The sequence below is a fragment of the Coregonus lavaretus genome (genome assembly GCF_964263955.1).
Source record: "Coregonus lavaretus genome assembly, chromosome: 17".
Lineage (NCBI taxonomy): Eukaryota > Metazoa > Chordata > Actinopteri > Salmoniformes > Salmonidae > Coregonus > Coregonus lavaretus.
Window position 1 is genome coordinate 23,244,721 of NC_140004.1, and position 18,426 is coordinate 23,263,146.

Sequence of the window (18,426 nt, forward strand, 5' to 3'; positions counted from 1 at the left end):
TCTCTCTCTCTCTCTCTCCCTCACTCCCTCCCGCTATCCCCTCAGTCCCCAGGATACAGTAAGATTCTTTGGCCAAATACCTAAAGCTTATTATTTGACCATTATCCTCATGTGGGTTCATTCATCATGTAAGGCTTGCTAATGTGAGATACAGGATGTGACCAAACTGAAACACACCTTCTGATGTTGACTTGTTAACTAGAGGGAGGAGGGGAGAGGTAAAGCTCTGGAAAAGCTAGCGCCACAGTGAGGGACAGATATAAAAAAGAAAGAGAGGAAACTGAAATAAGACGCCCTGAGGAAGTAGAAGAGCAGCTTTGATGCCTCTAAAGTCTTTCCTAAGTTCCTCTTATTAACCTGGTTTATTATCTCAATTTTCCTACAGTATACTGCACCAAATGCCTCCCTGTTTTCTCCCATGAACAATCCAGAAAGTTTTTACCATATTTTATTATTGCAATATAAAAAAAAAAATTCTCAGGGTGACAAAAGGAATCGATACTCTGTAAAGACAAGTAATCATGGCAAATCCACCAGGATCATTGCTTTTTACTGGAGAGACGTGTGGGCTTCTCACCCAAAACAAGAAGCTATAAATACAACTGTATTTATAAATAGACGTAATTATCAATACTTGGTTTATTATCGAAAAATCTTCAAGACATGTCCCCGAAGCGTTTACAGCATGTATATTTCATACCCAAACGCCCAACAGTTATCTTGTTCAATCATAAAACATCCCACAGAAAGCCCTTTCACAACATTTGCATCATTCCTTTGATGTCTAGACATTATGTGGTTGTCTTTTTTTTCTAATCCTTCTATGCATAAAAAACCTTACATCTGACGGTCTAGTATGTCATCTCCTAAGAGAGCAGTACGTGACTGAAGTCACTAGACAGTACAAAGCATCTTCATTGGTCCATATTCATGAAGGTGTAGATATTACTGACACATTTCCTTATAGGAATAAATCACCAGTAGGGAATGCAGGGGGGCTTGTGAAGAGGGGCATTTTCTCAGCCCCCCCTGAGAATCCTAAAGATATAGAAGCTGTACAGTTTCTGTCTTCCAGGTTATAACTAGGGAATTGGTGGTTAGGGAGGAGTGGACGGGGGGACGGGGGGGGGGGACGGGGGGACGGACGGACGGGTTTGCTGTCTTACTCCAGTCTGATGCATGTCAGAAGTGAAAAGATAAACACACTTAAACTTGGAGGACAACAAAAAAATGTAAAGCAGAGAGAGAAAGAGAAAAAGAAAGAAAGAGAGAGAGAGAGAGAGAGAGAGAGAGAGAGAGAGAGAAAGAGAGAGAGAGAGAGAGAGAGAGAGAGAGAGAGAGAGCATCTGTTTTTTTATTGTGCACTCAGCAGTCTTGGTTTGGCTCTCAGTCTTTCCGCCGAGAGATAGTGTTGTCATGTCTGGAACTGATGAAGTATTTCTGGAACAGTTTAATAATTTGTCAATTTATGGCCTGTGCCTTCACAGTGTCTCCTCTCGCAGTCTGGTGTCAGAGCAATATGAAATATACTTTACACAGTGGCATGTATTCATGGATGCCAAGGGAAGCCAGGCTTCCCCAAAACATTTACAAATAAAAAAAACATATAAAATAGTTTATCTTTCGTCTCTCTGCGTTTGAGAATTTTCCTTCAATTCGCAAGAGGCTGAATGTATCTAACAGGAGAAAGCATTCAAGTGAGCAAAACAGTGCCCCTCTATCTGATGCTGTCTGGTCAAAAAGAGTATGACATTGTTGCCACCCATAGCATTGAATGCAAGGGAAACCAGCGAGCATTTGCCCTCCCTTGATAAAAAAGTATAAAATTATAGTCAATCAGCGTTGAGCTAAACTGAGTGAGCTCAACTGTGAATGGTCCTGGCAGACCACAAAAAAAGTGTGAAGGGAAGCCAGTTTGGATTTGGCTTCACACCAATCACATCACATCGAGAGCAAAACGTCATTGACAGAAAAAAACAGCAATTGCTGCATCTCTTTATGTTGTTGTTGTCCTCCGGTGGCTAGCTAGCTAGCTAAAATGGTCCCTTTCCTAAATTAGCCATGGATGGAGATAGGGATTTGGACTTCTGATCCAACCATAAATTCATACATTGTACCCTGGCCTGAGAGGATGGAAGTGTTATGTATGGTACGACGTGCTGTACGTCGTACTGTACGTTGTTATGGTTTACGACAGTGTGCTGCTTTACGGATGAATGGGTTGTCAGAATGAGTGGCACATGTCAATAAACGAGAGAGTGATGTACAATGTGAAACTGTGCAGATGTGCGTTCTTCTACAGCTAGGCTAGATATAACATTGGCGACGAAGATGGCTGAATTCAGCTTACCACCGTCAGCACCATTCCTTGCCGTGCCTGGTGAACCTCCAGTCCCGTGGAATAACTGGCTTGAAATGTTTAACACTTATCTCGAAGCTATGGACTTTTCTACAATCTCCGACAAGCGGAGGACAGCACTGCTCCGTCACTGCCTCGGTACAGAGGGACAGAGGATTTTCAGAGCGCTTGGATCGGCTCCTACATTCACCGCTGCAGTCAGCCTCCTACGGAACCACTTCGCCGGGAAAGAGTGAGTGCTACTGGCTACGGAAAAGACACCAACGGCCGGGTGAGTCCATTCAAAGCTACGTGGCTAATCTGAGGGATTTGGCTAGCTCTTGTAACTACGGGACACTTCAGGAAGAGATCATCAGGGATCAGTTGATAGAGGGGACGTTATGTGAAAGGACAAGGGAGAAACTGCTTTTGGAATCTGATAATTTACAACTTGATGGAGCTATTAAAATAGCACTCCAGGTTGAAGCGGCTTTGGAATGCTCTACTATGCTAACAGACAACTCTGCAGCATACACTCGGCCCCCAGCCATTCTCACACAGCAGCTTCAGCCCGAGCAGGTGCACTACAACAATCACGCGCTGCGCATGCCCTCCCACGTCGATAGCTGTATGGACACACACACCGACATGCCTGTGCAGCAGGCCCACAGACAAACAAACAGAAGTAGCTGTGGCAACTGTGGGGCTAGCTCTCACAATTCAAGTGCTTCAAACTGCCCAGCCCGTGGGAAAATATGCAAGAACTGTTCAAAATACAATCACTTTGCGAAAGTGTGTCGTTCTGCCCCAGCTACTACTTCCACCCAGAACAGGCCCTTATTTTCATCTCACTCTCAACATGAACACACTGAAATCCGAACCGTCTCCACCAAATATGTGTCATTCAAGACATGCACTGTGCAGCTGAGCGAGGTGGGTTTGCCTTTGCTACTGGATACTGGCGCTGAGGTGTATCCAGTAGCAAAGGCAAACCTTGCCACTTACTACACGTTTATCAGTCACCTACCACTCCAACAGGCCTCCACTGCCCTGTGTGGGTATGGTAGATCCAAGATAGACATTGCAGGCACCCTCCAGGTCCCAGTACACTACGGCGCCAAGCATCTGCCATCATTCACATTTCATGTTGCAAAGCAGGGTGCCAACCTTCTGGGTCTCGAACTCTTCACTGCTTGGTATTCACACTGAGAGATAACAGTGGGTCAGCTATCCACCAAGTTACCTGCACATGGCAACAGAACTGGCCAACTCTGTTTGATGGACTGGGCTGCCTCACAACCTTAACTCACAGGCCCCTAGTGAACCCGGACGTGACCCCAGTCATGCAGCCCCTGCGGCAAATTCCCTTTGCACTGTGTGATGACGTCACAAAAGATCTCCAGTCACAGTTGGAGGCAGGCATCATTAAGCCAGTCAACGCTGCCCCCTGGATTTCAAACTTGGTCATTGCAACCAAAAAGTCAGGTGGAATCCGGACCTGTGTGGATCTCCGTGCTGTGAACAAGGCCGTTGTCCCGGATAAGTACCCCTTGCCTACAGCTGAGGAGCTGAACGCACAATTTCATGGCTCCACGATCTTCACGAAGCTCGACCTGCGTCAGGGTTATCTTCAGGTACCCCTCCAGGCAGCTAGCAGAGACCTCACGGCCTTTGTCACACATGCTGGCGTGTTCAGATATACACGCATGCCTTTTGGACTTAGCTCCGCCCCCAGCTGCTTCCAGAAGGTGATGAGCACCATCCTCGCTGGAATACCTGGGGTGGCGGTCTATCTGGATGACATCGTGGTCCACGGCCCTGTCCTCCACATCCATGATTATCGACTCCACAGAGTATTCAGTGCTCTACTGTGGAACAACCTGACCCTGAACGGTGGAAAGTGCACCTTTGCAGCTCCAACCGTCGAGTTTGTTGGGTTCCGACTGTCAGCCAAAGGCATTGCCCCACTCATCTGGAACATTGAAGCCGTCCACCGGATCCCGGAACCGACCTCAGCCTCTCAGGTGGCCTCATTCTTGGGCATGGCAGCCTACTACCTCCGGTTTCTGCCCCACTACTCTCAGACCACAGCGCCCCTTCGCCTGCTCCTCAAGAAGGACGAGTCATTGGCCTGGACGGCAGCCTGCTCAGATGCGGTCCGCTCACTGAAGAGCCAGCTCACCACAGCCCCAGTCTTGGCTCACTTTGACCCCGTCTGCCCCATCTTTGTCACATGTGACACCTCAGCTGGAGCACTAGGAGCTGTCCTCTCACAGCTGCAGAATGGCATTGAGAGACCCGTCGCCTTTGCCTCAAAGGCCCTGAGCCCCGCTGAACAATGGTACTCTGTGGGCGAACGAAAAGCACTGGCCTGTAAGCCACTTCGGCTGCACAGATGGGCCGACCGCCTCAGACAGTATGACTATCAGCTGAAGTTCACTCCGGGGAGGGATAACGTGGTGGCAGACCTCCTCTCACGCTCCTTTGACGCTCATACTCCGACCGTCTTGCCAGACGACAACAAAACAGAGCTCGTACAAATGCTCTACGCTCCCCTTCAGTCAATTGTCTCACTGGAGGATCTGAAGCAAGCATCGGAACAGGATCCCACACTGTCTACCCTGCGCACCTACATACGCACTGGATGGCCAGCACATGTGCCGGAAGAGCTGGCGACTTTCGCCAGGGTAAAGCACAAACTTTCTTGCTGGGAAGAAGTCTGTGTCTCTCGAGGGTTTTGCACTGTGGTCCCGAGTGGCCTGCGTGCGCGTGTTCTATCCATGGCACACAAAGGTTACTTGGGCATAGTGAAGGTCAAACAGCGATGTCGAGACCTTGTGTGGTGGCCAGGCATCGAACACGGCATTGAAACCCTGATCAGGGATTTGCTGCATGCCTCCTCAGTGGGAAAACAAGACAGTCCGCCCCACCCCCCCTGCAGCCTCTCGCATGGCTGTCCCGCCCCTGGGAGCACATCCAGCTGAACATCTGTGGCGAGATCCATGGACACGCAGTCCCTCACCATCAGCACTTCCTGGTGGTGGCGTATGACCTCCACTCTAAGTGGCCAGAAGTGGTTCATGTCGGAACTGTCACAGCACAGGCCATTGTGGACATCCTAGACAGCCTGTTCACAAGGTGGGGCCTACCCCTCACCCTCACCACGGACAATGGGCCCCAGCTAACCTCTGCCGAGTTCTCCTCATATCTCAGCAACAAGGGAATCAAACACATCCGCACGGCCTACTACAACCCACAAGCTAACGGAGGGGTGGAACCAAACGCTGAAGAACGGCATCAGAGCGCACCTGGTCCAGGGGTGCATGTTACAAACTGTTTTCAATCAAACGCTAATGCACTATAGAGCAAGCAAACACACAACAACACAGGTCTCCCCGGCATCTCTCATGCTAGGTTGTGAGATGGAACTGCCACTGGACAGACTCAGAACACAGAGAGTAGCAGAACCGACGACTAGGCGCACCCAAGAAAAGCAGGCAGTGACCAGGCACCAAAGAGCAATGAAACAGCGTTTCGACAAGGCACACAGGGTGAAGAAGTCGATCATCCAAGTGTCAGACTGGGTCCGAGCCCGACGGCCTCAGCAGTGCAACAAAATGGCCTCATTCTGGTCGGACCCCTTGCAGGTCAGTCAACAACTGGGGCCCGCCACCTTCATGATGAGCAATGGATCACGCTGGCACGCTAGCCGCTGCAGAAAAGTCCCTGCCCCTCAAGGAATACGAATGCCCACAAAACTGACATACAGGCCAGAGACGCCACCTGATGGACCTCCTCCACCACAACCACCCGAGCCCCAGCCTCTGTGGGCTCCCCAAGGGCCAGAGCCACAAGCAGTGGCGGTTGAAGAAAGGCCTATGCGGGCACGAACTCGCCCTGCTCATCTGGGGGACTACTTAACCTCTTTTCATTTTTAGGCTACGTTAGTTGTCTTAGTCAACCTCCAGGTTAATGGACTGAACTGGCTAGTTTGTAGAGTCGTTGTTTGCCTCTTCCTTTTAAGGGTTAATGTTTATTTCTTACAGGTATCACTCTAGGTTCTTGCCTTATGGACATTTTTATATATGGTACCAGTCCCTGGTTTTGGAAAGGGGGGGGTGAAATGTTATGTATGGTACGACGTGCTGTAGGTTGTACTATACGTTGTTATGGTTTACGGCAGTGTGCTGCTTTACGGATGAATGGGTTGTCTGAATGAGTGGCACATGTCATTAAACGAGAGAGTGATGTACAATGTGAAACTGTGCAGATGTGTGTTCTTCTACAGCTAGGCTAGATATAACAGGAAGTTCATTATGTAGCTAGATGTAGTAGTGAAATGTTAACTAGCTGGCTCATCGTTGCCAATGAAAGGAAGTTAGGCTAGTGAGCAAGCATTTTAGCCAGGTAGCGTAGGACAACAAAATCTAAAAGCGTGTACTGCATGACAGAGTCATAGACCATTTCGTTAACATGAAAGAGAGGAGTGACACAGGGGAAAATCAACCCTAGCAAAATAAATGAGAGAGTATGTCAACCAAGCTACTCTCCTCCCACATAGAACAATCACTCACAAAGACAAGGGGGCAGAGGGAACACTTATACACAGACTAATTAGGGGATGAGCACCAGGTGTGTCTGATTGACAAGACAAGACAAGTGGAGTGATGAGAATGGGAGCGGCAGTAGCTAGTAAGCCGGTGACGATGAACGCCGAAACCTGCCCGAACAAGGAAGGGAGGCAGCCTCGGCGGAAGTCGTGACAGTACCCCCCCCCCCCCCCCCCCCCCCCCCCCCTTGATGCGCGTCTCCAGCAGCGCGCCGACCCAGGCCTCAGGGATGGCCAGGAGGACGTGGAGCAGGGCGAGCCAGATGGCAACGGTGGAAATCCCACAACAGGGAGGGATCGAGCATGTCCCTCTCCGGGACCCAGCACCGTTCCTCCGGACCGTACCCCTCCCACTCTACGAGGTACTGAAGGCCCCCCACCCGACGCCTCGAATCCAGGATGGAACGGACCGAGTACCCCGGGGCCCCCTCGATGTCCAGAAGAGGTGGAGGGACCTCCCGCACCTCAGACTTCTGGAGCAGACCAACCACCACTGGCCTGAGTAGAGACACATGAAACAAGGGGTTAATACGGTAATCAGGGGGAAGTAATAACCTGTATGTGACCTCGTTTATCCTCCTCAGGACTTCAAACGGCCCCACAAACCACAGGCTCAGCTTCCGGCAGGGCAGGCGGAGGGGCAGATTCCGGGTCGAGAGCCAGACCAGATCCCCCGGTACGAAGACCGGTGCAGGAACCTACCCACATCTTGATTAACCCTTTCCACCTGCCCATTACTCTCGGGGTGGAATCCAGAGGTCAGGCTGACCGAGACCCCCAGATGTTCCATGAACGCCTTCCAGACCCTAGACGTGAACTGGGGACCTCGGTCAGACACTATATCCTCTGGTACCCCGTAGTGCCGGAAGACGTGAGTAAACAGGTGGCAGGACACCGAAAAGCGGTCCACAACGACCAGGATGGTGGTGTTACCTTGGGAGAGGGGAAGATCAGTAAGAAAATCAATACTTAGATGAGACCATGGTCGTTGTGGAACTGGTAATGGTTGCAACTTACCCGCTGGGAGGGGCCTAGGTGCCTTACTCTGGGCGCACACCGAGCAAGAGGAGACGTACACGTCCCTAGCCAAGGTAGGCCACCAGTATTTATCGGTCAGGCAGCGCACTATACGACCGATACCTGGGTGACCAGAGGAGGGTGACGTGTGTGCCCAGTAGATCAAACGATCACGGATAAGAGCAGGCACGTACCACAGCCCAGCTGGACACTGAGGTGGAGATGGAGCTGTGCGTAATTCCCGCTCTATATCCACGTCCATCGCCCATACTACCGGCGCCACGATGCAGGAGGCCGGGAGTATGGGGGTATTGTCTCTGGGCCTCTCCTCTGTGTCATACAGCCGGGACAGTGCGTCTGCCTTCACGTTCTTCGTACCCGGAATGTATGATAGTGTGAAATCAAACCGGGTGAAGAAGAGGGCCCACCTGGCCTGGCGAGGATTCAGCCTCCTCGCTGCCCGGATGTACTCCAGGTTACGGTGGTCTGTCCAGATGAGGAAAGGGTGTTTCGCCCCTTCAAGCCAATGCCTCCACACGGTCCAAGCTTGGACAACAGCCAGCAGCTCCCAATCACCAACGCCGTAGTTCTGCTCCGCCGAGCTGAGCTTCTTAGAAAATAAGACACAGGGGCGGAGCTTGGCTGGTGTGCCCTAGCGTTGAGACAGGACAGCGCCTATCCCTACCTCGGACGCTTCCACCTCCACTACGAACGGTAGTGATGGATCAGGGTGGGCCAGTACCGGGGCTGAGGTGAACAGACCCCGCAGTCTACTGAAGGCCAGGTCAGCCTCAGCAGACCAGCGGAGCCGGGATATCCCACCCTTCAACAAGGAGGTAATGGGAGCTGCGACCTTGCCAAAGCCCCGGATAAACCTCAGATAGTAGTTGGCATAGCCAAGGAAGCGCTGCACCTCCTTAACCGTGGTTGGAGTCTGCCAATTACGCACGGCTGAAATGCGATCTCCCTCCATTTCCACACCTGAGGTAGTAATGCGGTATCCGAGGAAGGAGACTGACTGCTGGAAAAACTCACACTTTTCTGCCTTGGCATAAAGGTCAATCTCCAGCAGGCGGACCAGTACCTTGCGAACCAGGGACACATGCTCGGCACGCGTAGCGGAATACACCAGGATGTCATCGATGTAGACCACCACACCGCGACCAAGCATGTCCTGAAACACCTCGTTCACAAAGGACTGGAAGACGGATGGATCATTCATCAAACCGTAGGGCATCACCAGGTATTCATAATGCCCTGAGGTTGTGCTGAATGCTGTTTTCCACTCATCCCCTTCCCTAATACGCACCAGGTTGTAGGCACTCCTGAGGTCTAATTTGGTGAAGATGCGGGCCCCATGCATTGACTCAATCACTGAAGGAATGAGGGGAAGAGGATAACTAAATCGTATCGTCAGTGGTCGATAATCAGTGCACGGGCGTAAACCGCCATCTTTCTTCTTCACAAAGAAGAAACTCGAGGAAGCAGGTGAAGTGGAGGGACGTATATACCCCTGGCCCAGGGACTCGGTGACGTATGTCTCTATAGCCTCCGTTTCAGCCTGCGACAGGGGATACACATGACTCCTGGGAGGTACAGCGTCTACCTGAAGATTTATCGTGCAATCCCCCTCCCGATGAGGTGGTAATTTAGTCGCCTGCGTCTTGGAAACGTGAGCGCCAGATCATGGTATTCGGGGGGAATGCGCACGTTGGGGGTACCGTCTGGACTTTCCACCGTGGTTGCACCAACGGAAACACCTAGACACCTACCCGGACACTCTCGCGACCACCCCGTAAGAACCCTCTGCGGCCATGAGAAATTGGGGTTGTGAAGGGCTAACCACGGGATACCTAATACTACAGGGTAAGCAGGAGATTCAATAATCAAAAAGGTGATCTGCTCAAAATGAGTCTCCTGGGTGATCATGGTGACTGGTACAGTAACCTCCTTAACTAACCCGGACCCTAATGGTCAACTATCAAGGGCTCTGATGGGGAGTGGAATGGATAGGGGAACCAATGAAATGCCTTGACGGCATGCAAATGCCCTGTCCATAAAGTTCCCAGCTGCGCCTGAATCGTCTAGCGCCTTACACTGGGGAACTATCATGTGATCGGGAAAGTAGATAGATAGGGTACAGTGCGCCGCAAAGGGCTCTGAACAAGTGTGGGTGTTCGATACCTGGGGTGATGCGTGAGTGCCCTGCCTACCGCCTCCAGACCCAAAAGAATGTTGACTGCGACGTGAGGTGTATTGTCCCTTCGTGACACCAGAGTGGCACTGTCGCTGTCCTCCTCCGCCTCTCGACCGGCGGCTCCACCCAGCTCCATCTGCTTGGGATCCGAGACGTCCGGGGTGGGAATGGGCAGACCCCTACCAGGAAGTCCTCTAGCTGCCAGCAGATTGTCCAGCCGGATGGCCATGTCCACCAGTTGGGAGAACGATAGCATGGCATCCCGGCAGGCTAGCTCCCGTCGGATGTCCTCCCGTAGGTGGCACCGGAAATGGTCGATCAGGGCCTGCTCGTTCCACCCGGACCCCGCTGCCAGCGTCCGGAACTCCAGCGCATAGTCCTGTGCGGTCCTCGTCCCCTGCCTCAGCTGGACCAGCCGCTCGCCCGCCTCTCGACCCTCAGCCGGGTGATCGAAAATCGCCCGAAAGAGGCGAGTGAACTCCCTGTAGTCCTCCAACGCGGCTCCTCCTTTGTTCCACACCACGCTGGCCCACTCCAGGGCTTTCCCACAGAAGCAGGAAACGAGGACAGATACCTTCTCCCGCTCCAATGGCGCCGGCCTGATGCTGGAGAAATACAGCTCCAGTTGGAGAAGGAATCCTTTACAGCGTGCTGCCGTCCCATCAAACGCCAATGGCCGGGATATATCTGGATCCCTCCGGGTGCTGGGGTGTAGGTGGCTGGATCCGGTTGGCCAGCTGGTCTCGACAGATCAGGTCCTCTCCTCTCCAGGCGTTGGACGACCTGAAGAACCCGATCCATCGCTTTCCCCAAGCTGGCTAGCATCGTGGAATGCTCCTGGACCCTTGCCACGACTCCAGGCATGCAGTCTTCTCCTGCTGACTCCATATCAGCGGGTGAGTGATTCTGTGGTGAATGATTGACGGAGTCAGGCGCAGGAGTAAAATAACCAGATGCAGATTTATTCCTTCCAGACATACAATGCGCCTACAACGGCAATCGAAACAGGTACAGGGGAAACGATCCTCCCTGACCAAACACAGTCTCAGAAAATACAATAAATGTAATGACACAGGGGAAAATCAACCCTGGCAAAATAAATGAGAGAGTATCTCAACCGAGCTACTCTCCTCCCACATAGAACAATCTCTCACAAAGACAAGGGGGCAGAGGAAACACTTATACACAGACTAATTAGGGCAGGGTTCTTCAATTCCGGTCCTGGAGGGCCGAAACACTTCTGTTTTTTATTTCTACCTGGTAGTTAATTGCACTCACCTGGTGTCCCAGGTCTGAATTAGCCCCTGATTAGAAGGAGAGGATGAAAAACAGAGGTGTTTCGGCCCTCCAGGACCGGAATTGAAGAACCCTGAATTAGAGGATGAGCACCAGGTGTGTGTGATTGACAAGACAAGACAAGTAGAGGGATGAGAATGGGAGCGGCAGTAGCTAGTAAGCCGGTGATGACGAACGCCGAAACCTGCCTGAACAAGGAGGGGAGGCAGCCTCGGCGGAAGTCGTGACACACACACACACAAACAAACACACACACAGAAACCATGGACAGCCACATCATATTTAGCTTACGTTGATTGAACTAAATTGTTTGTGGTATCTTTTACTGTATTAGACTAAGCATAGGCGATTTGATGATGTTAAAACGTTGATGTTAAAATGGTGCTGGCAGGTCCTGTTTTCTTTGTGACTTGCGGCAGCTCTCTGTGGTTCTAAATCAATAGTTGTTTAGTAGTCCAAAAACGTTGGAAACATTACATGCAATATGCTTTGTGGACAGAGGTTGTTTTCCGGCTTTGTGATGAAAGGTGTGGTGTAATTTATTCTGCCACTGTGTCTTCTTATTGTCTCGACCTTAGGCCTCTATATCACGGTGTCAAGGCATATGAACTAACAGGTTATAGAGCAAAAAAACACAATTATCACAACACAAACAGTAGGTTGTAATATGTTTTTTTTTATGGCTTCCCCGGTGATTTTACTCACGCACTGCTACAGACTTTACATATTTCTGAGCACCTCCAATACGTATTATACCTAATAATGCAAGAGCTTGGGACTATAAGGTTCTATTTGCAAAAAGATGATTCTGAGGTAAATGGCTTTAAAGTTCCGAACCCTTGTTGGTTTGAATGGTGTCAGCAATTTCTATATTTTATTATTTTCAACTTAACACCATGAATTGGGGGTATTTAAAGTACTATATAGGTATATAACATTGAACAGAACAAGGCTATGTCAATAACTAATTAACCTTATAGTCCCAAGCTCTCAAATGGTCTAATTACTTGAGAGAGAAACGAAAGTAGGGAGGTTGGTCTGGGAGGATGGGTGAGCTTAATCTGGACAGTCTAGCAATCCAAAGGTTGCATGTTCTAGTCTTGACAGGGACAACTGTAACATTTAAGCAAACCTGCTACTTAAATTCACTTAACCTTTGTCGTTAGTTCCCCCTAAACACCAACGTAAATTCTTACCATAATTCTCCTTTGTTGTTATTGCGCAACAAGCAACCTGGTCTCAGATAAAGACGCGCAATATTATACGTCCTCCAAGAATCAATTATAAGTTACTTCATCCAATTCGTATGCTATTGTACAACCAGGTAATACTTATAATACTATATGTCCTCTAATTTGTATGATATTGTAACACCGCTATTCCATTCATAATGTAACATATCATACTAAATGGAGTCACAGATTTAAATACAGAATAATATGAATTGCCCTGAGACCGTGTTGCCTCTCCAGACATCTAGGAGGTTAGACCCCCTACACTACAGAGCCAAAGCCCACAGCCCACAATCCACAGCCCAATGGCCCTAACCACCTGCAACACTGATTTACTGACCACAGTTACCACTCCGGCAGAAATTGCACTCAGTGGACAAAACATTTTGATTGGAAAATGATGTGCTATTGATTGTATCATGGGTTGGTTAGACTACAATTGATTATATTGTATTACATATTGGGTGTATCATAAATTGTTTGTGGGTATGTGTGCTCTGTCATTACAGACCACTGCTCTCCATGCCGATACGCCTGCTCCAGTTGGATGGCATTGAACTTAGAGGTGACTACACAGAGGTCGTTAGCTGGAGCACACACTGCCGGAGGTTATGGAAGTGGTGTGTGTGTTTGTGTGTGTGTGTGTGTGTAGATGGGGTCTGCGATCCGTCGCTGGGCCTGGGTATTCCTCCACTGCCTCATTAGGACTGATTTACCCCCCCCCCCCCCCACACACACACTCACACTGCCCTGCCTTTCTACCTTTCTCCTTTATTCTCTCTGTCCCTATCTTTCTCTCTCTCATTCTCCTCCCGTGCACAGACAATGGGGCCCTGGAGAATACTGGCTTGTGCTGAATTATTCAAATCAGCAGTGGCAGAAAGCCGGAGAGCGAAGGATAGAGGCAAGGAGAAAGAGGAGGGAGAGAGGGAAGGGAGAGGGAGAGGGAGAGAAGAGCAAGCAAGCAAAGGAAAGTCAGAAAGTGCAAGCAGAGAGAGCGAGAGAGAGAAAGAGAGAGAGAGAGAGAGAGAGAGAGAGAGAGAGAGAGAGAGAGAGAGAGAGAGAGAGAGAGAGAGAGAGAGAGAGAGAGAGAGAGAGAGAGAGAGAGAGAGAGAAAGAAAGAGATAGCGAAAGAGAGAGAGAGCCAGAGAGAGCGAGAGAGAGAGAGGAACAGAGGAATAAGGCATGGGTGGAAGTGGTTTTCTCTCCGCATGCAAATAGCAACCTGCTTTCTTTTCACCTTCCCTGATGTTACTTTCTCTCCTTCTTCCTCCCTCTCTTCATCTCTCTGTGAGTCACCCCCTGCCCTTCACCACTTCATTAATACACATCTGTACCCCAGCTCTCTCCACCACTGTAAGCCATACTCCCTGTGCTAGCAGTGAGGAGTCAGGAAGAGGGAAAGGACAAAGGGGGTGGTGGTTGGAGGGGGTGGATGCTCGACAGCCGCACGCAGTTGGCAGGAGGAGAATGCACCGGTAATTAGCCAGCACCAGTACTGAAGAAAACCCAAGTAGAAGAAGAAACTAAAATAATCTGTGCGCTATGAAAACTAGGCTCCTGCCAGGCTGTGTTCCCTAGAGGGTAGACCTGGACATGATGGTGTGGTGCAGTGTGCTGTGGTGTGCAGGCCGGGAACAAAGGAAGGAGAGGAGCGCTAGAGATGAGACTATCGGATGAGGAGTGGGCCCATGGCAGTGCCTACAGAGCTGCTGGAGAATGGGATTGTGTGTGAGTGTGCATGCATATAAGGGATGTCTTCACAGAGACATAGCATTAACAACTCTTAGGAATTATAATTGCAGAATGAGAACTGAAAATGTAGATATGATAAACTGTGTAGAGCTTGCATTCAGACTGGTTTAATCTTGCCATGCCCACACTGTTTGTGGGTAATAATAAGCTCAAAGCTCGTCAGATATGTTATAGTCTACATCATGTACGCACAATCAAGAGAAAAGGTTCATTAGTTCAAATGCTACATCAACATGTGAAATGTAAGGAGACCTCTGGAATCCAAAACAAATAGATGATGTAGCCTGAGATCAGCTAATGATGTCTCCTGAGTAGATTAGAGAAGGTTACAGTGTGATTGTCCACCATGGTTTGATATGAAACAGGTATATGATCCACCGGCAGAGCGAAGGTTCATGAACTTAAGTCTAATGGAGAGACTCCCTCCTGTCCCAACTAATTAACTCTCACCCTCTGAGTTTTACTAACCTGGTTTGCATAAGGACTGAGAACATTTGTGTGTGTATGTGTGTGTATGTGTGTGTGTTTGTGCATTTCAGTATGTGTACTGTATATGTGTATGTGTGGGTGTATGTGTATATATATGTCTGCATGTGTGTGTGTGTGTGTGTGCTGAGCCAAGATTTGACCTGTGTAGCCTCATTAGTGAGAGGGCTTGGTTCATTAACTGATATGAGTGAGGAACGTGCGGCCAGGCCAGGTCTCTTAATGCTGAGGGAGAATTATCCACCACATCAGCACTGAGCAGAGAGCCTCACGCTGAGCTGTCCTTTTGTCTTTTACTGCAGGGAGAATGACATGCTCTCTAGTTTTACAGGAAACAGTAAAAACAATTAAAAGGCTGTGTTGATAAATGTCAGTGCTGGTCAGTGATGCCATTTCCCGCTCCTGTCCCCCCCCCCCCCCCCCCCCCCCCCCCACCTGAGCAGGGTGGAATAACCTCAGAACAATCTCTGCCAATGGGGTCACACACACAAACAAATCCTAGAGCAGAGACTATTGATAACAAGCTGCTCTTTTGAGTGAGTCAAGCAGAACCCATACGGGATTTTTTTTTATTGGAAATGGAATGGATGTAATGCCTTAAAATGTATTCCAGAGATGCATGTACATCAGTGGAGGCTCTTCAGAGGAGGAAGGGGAGGACCATCCTCCTCAGTGAGTTTCATAAAAATAAAAATAGTGAAACATTAAAAGGTTATTATTTTTAGATAAAGCTATACTAAATATTTTCACATCACCAAATAATTGAATACAACACATTGTTTTGCAATGAAGGTCTACAGTAGCCTTAACAGCACTCTGTAGGGTAGAGCCATGGTGTAGCCAGAGGACAGCTCAGCCTGGTCTCATAGACTAGACGTAACATAGTAAAAGTAAATCCAGGACACTCAAATTAGCATGATATGTTACGTTTGGTATGGTTACATAAGACAGATGGTTACGTAACGCAAAAATTAAAGTAGGATAGTTGGTTGGTGTAGATGGGTAGGAGTATAATGCAAACGTCTAGCAACCCAAAAGGTTCTGAGTTCAAATCTCATCAAGGACAACTTTAGCATTTTAGCTAATTAGCAACTTTTCAATTACTTATTACTTTTGAGCTACTTTGCAACTACTTAGCATGTTAGCTAACCCTTCCCCTAACCCTAACCTTAACCCTTTAACCTAACTCCTAAACTTAACCTTAACCTTAACCCTGACCCCTAACCCTAACCTTAACCTTAACCATAACCCTAACCTTAAACACTAAAACCTAGCCTAGCTAACGTTAGCCAGAATTCGTAACATATCATACTTTTCTCAAATTTGTAACATATTGTGGTCCTCTGTAGCTCAGCTCGTAGAGCACGGCGCTTGTAATGCCAAGGTAGTGGGTTCGATCCCCGGGACCACCCATACACAAAAATGTATGCACGCATGACTGTAAGTCGCTTTGGATAAAAGCGTCTGCTAAATGGCTTATTATATATTGTACATTTTGCAAATTCGGAACATATTGCACTTTTCACAAATTCGGAACACATAATACGAATTGTAATTCGTAACATGTCATATGAAATGGGTGATGGACATCCACAAAGTAATACATACCAAACGAAACATAACATATCATACTAAATGGATTGTCTCAGATCTACATAGAGAATAATATGAAATGCTCTGAGACCAGGTTGTACAGCTAGCTTCTGTCCTCCTCTGGGTACATTAACTTCAATACAAAACCTAGGAGGCTCATGGTTCTCACCCCCTTCCATAGACATACACAGTAATTATGACAACTTCCGGAGGATGTCCTCCAACCTATCAGAGCTCTTGCAGCATGAACTGACATGTTGTCCACCCAATCAAAGGATCAGAGAATGAATCTAGTACTGAAAGAATAAGCTATAGCTAGCTAGCACTTCAGTGCATAAAATGTGGTGAATAGTTGACTCAAAAAGAGAGAAAGACAATAGTTGAACAGTTTTGAACAAAATAATTGCTTTAAAACTGAAGGAGAAGGAAGAGAGAGAGAAAGAGCTAGCTATATTTAGTTATATATATATATTTTTAAATTCACAAATGCAGCTAGCTAGTTTAGCCTACTCAAACATCCGGCTCAAACAGAGAGGGATGCTATGTTAGCTAGCTGGCTATGGCTATCCAACACTGGAACTCTTCCAAGTTATGGTAAGCTTTTGGTTTTATTAATTTAATGCCACCGGGGCCCGCCGGTGTAACTGCTAAACTGCTTGCTGACTGTACACTGTACTGCATGGTTTACTAACGCGCTAGTTCTAGTAGCTATGTTGACTATGACGTCAGCTAATGTGGTGACAACGATGTAGGCTGTGTGTAGCGGTTAGCGTTTATGATATGAAGGTTTGGCTTGGAAAGGTTTTTTCACCTGGTCACAGACAGCTGATTTGTTGTTCACTGAAGTTTAACAAGCGAAGGGAAAAGGTGAGAGGAGGAGAGCACGTAGATGAGAAACGATCTTGCTGTTTTTATGTGGCTGCTATGAAAGTGAACTGTGTTTGTGTGTGATCAGGGGTGTATTCATTTCTCCCCCAAAAGTTTCTTAAACAGAATAGAAACCCTTGTTTGCAACTGTTGGACTAATGTTAAACCCTAGATCAGCTAGATGCAGGCAAGAGTGTTCAAGGCGGTATTGGATGTGTCACTGTCTGTCACCTTGTTTACTTGAATTTTTCTCTCAACCTGTACGCTGTAAACTTTCATTCAAAGGTTGAAGCAACCTCATGATGGGTTTAGGGAAAATTCAAGTATCATGTTGTAGCCTAAACCTATCGATGTTACATTGAGCTGGGTGAATGGAATATGAATGACAGTCATCCAATATGTTATAATAGAAATAAGGCCATGCTCATAAAGAAATAAATAAAGTAACTTTTGTTTTGGTCCACCAGCTTCAAACAGTTGTAAAAACAAAATGTTTTGTTATTGAAAATATATTTCACAGCGATTTAGATGGTACAATGACTCCCTACACTATTTAGTGCTTGTTTTCTCACATAAACTGAAATTGAGCGAACAGTGTAGAATTTTTACAACCAGAAAATGACAGCGCGATTTCCACTAGATAACACACCCACAATTTCCGAACAGCTTTCTCAGTTTGACAATAGATGCCGCTCTGGCAGGAGAAATCAATAGGTGAATATCACAGCCAATCACAACACTGGCGGGTAAGTAATATTGTGAAAAACTATCATTCCACTATTAGCGGCAGATATATTATGGACATTTTCTGAAATTACAATAATATATTCTATGTGTAGCACCTTTAAATACTTTGTTTGCCAATTTTTTATATTTCACATGTATCCTAAAACATTTATCTACAAATACATTTTAAATTTATTTTATTTTTTTCGTATGGGAAGACAGAATGACTAAAGAGAGGCCAGGGAAAAAGAAGAAACAAAGAAAGCTTCAGGGAAAAAAGAGGAACCTATTGATGTGTATAGTATGTTCG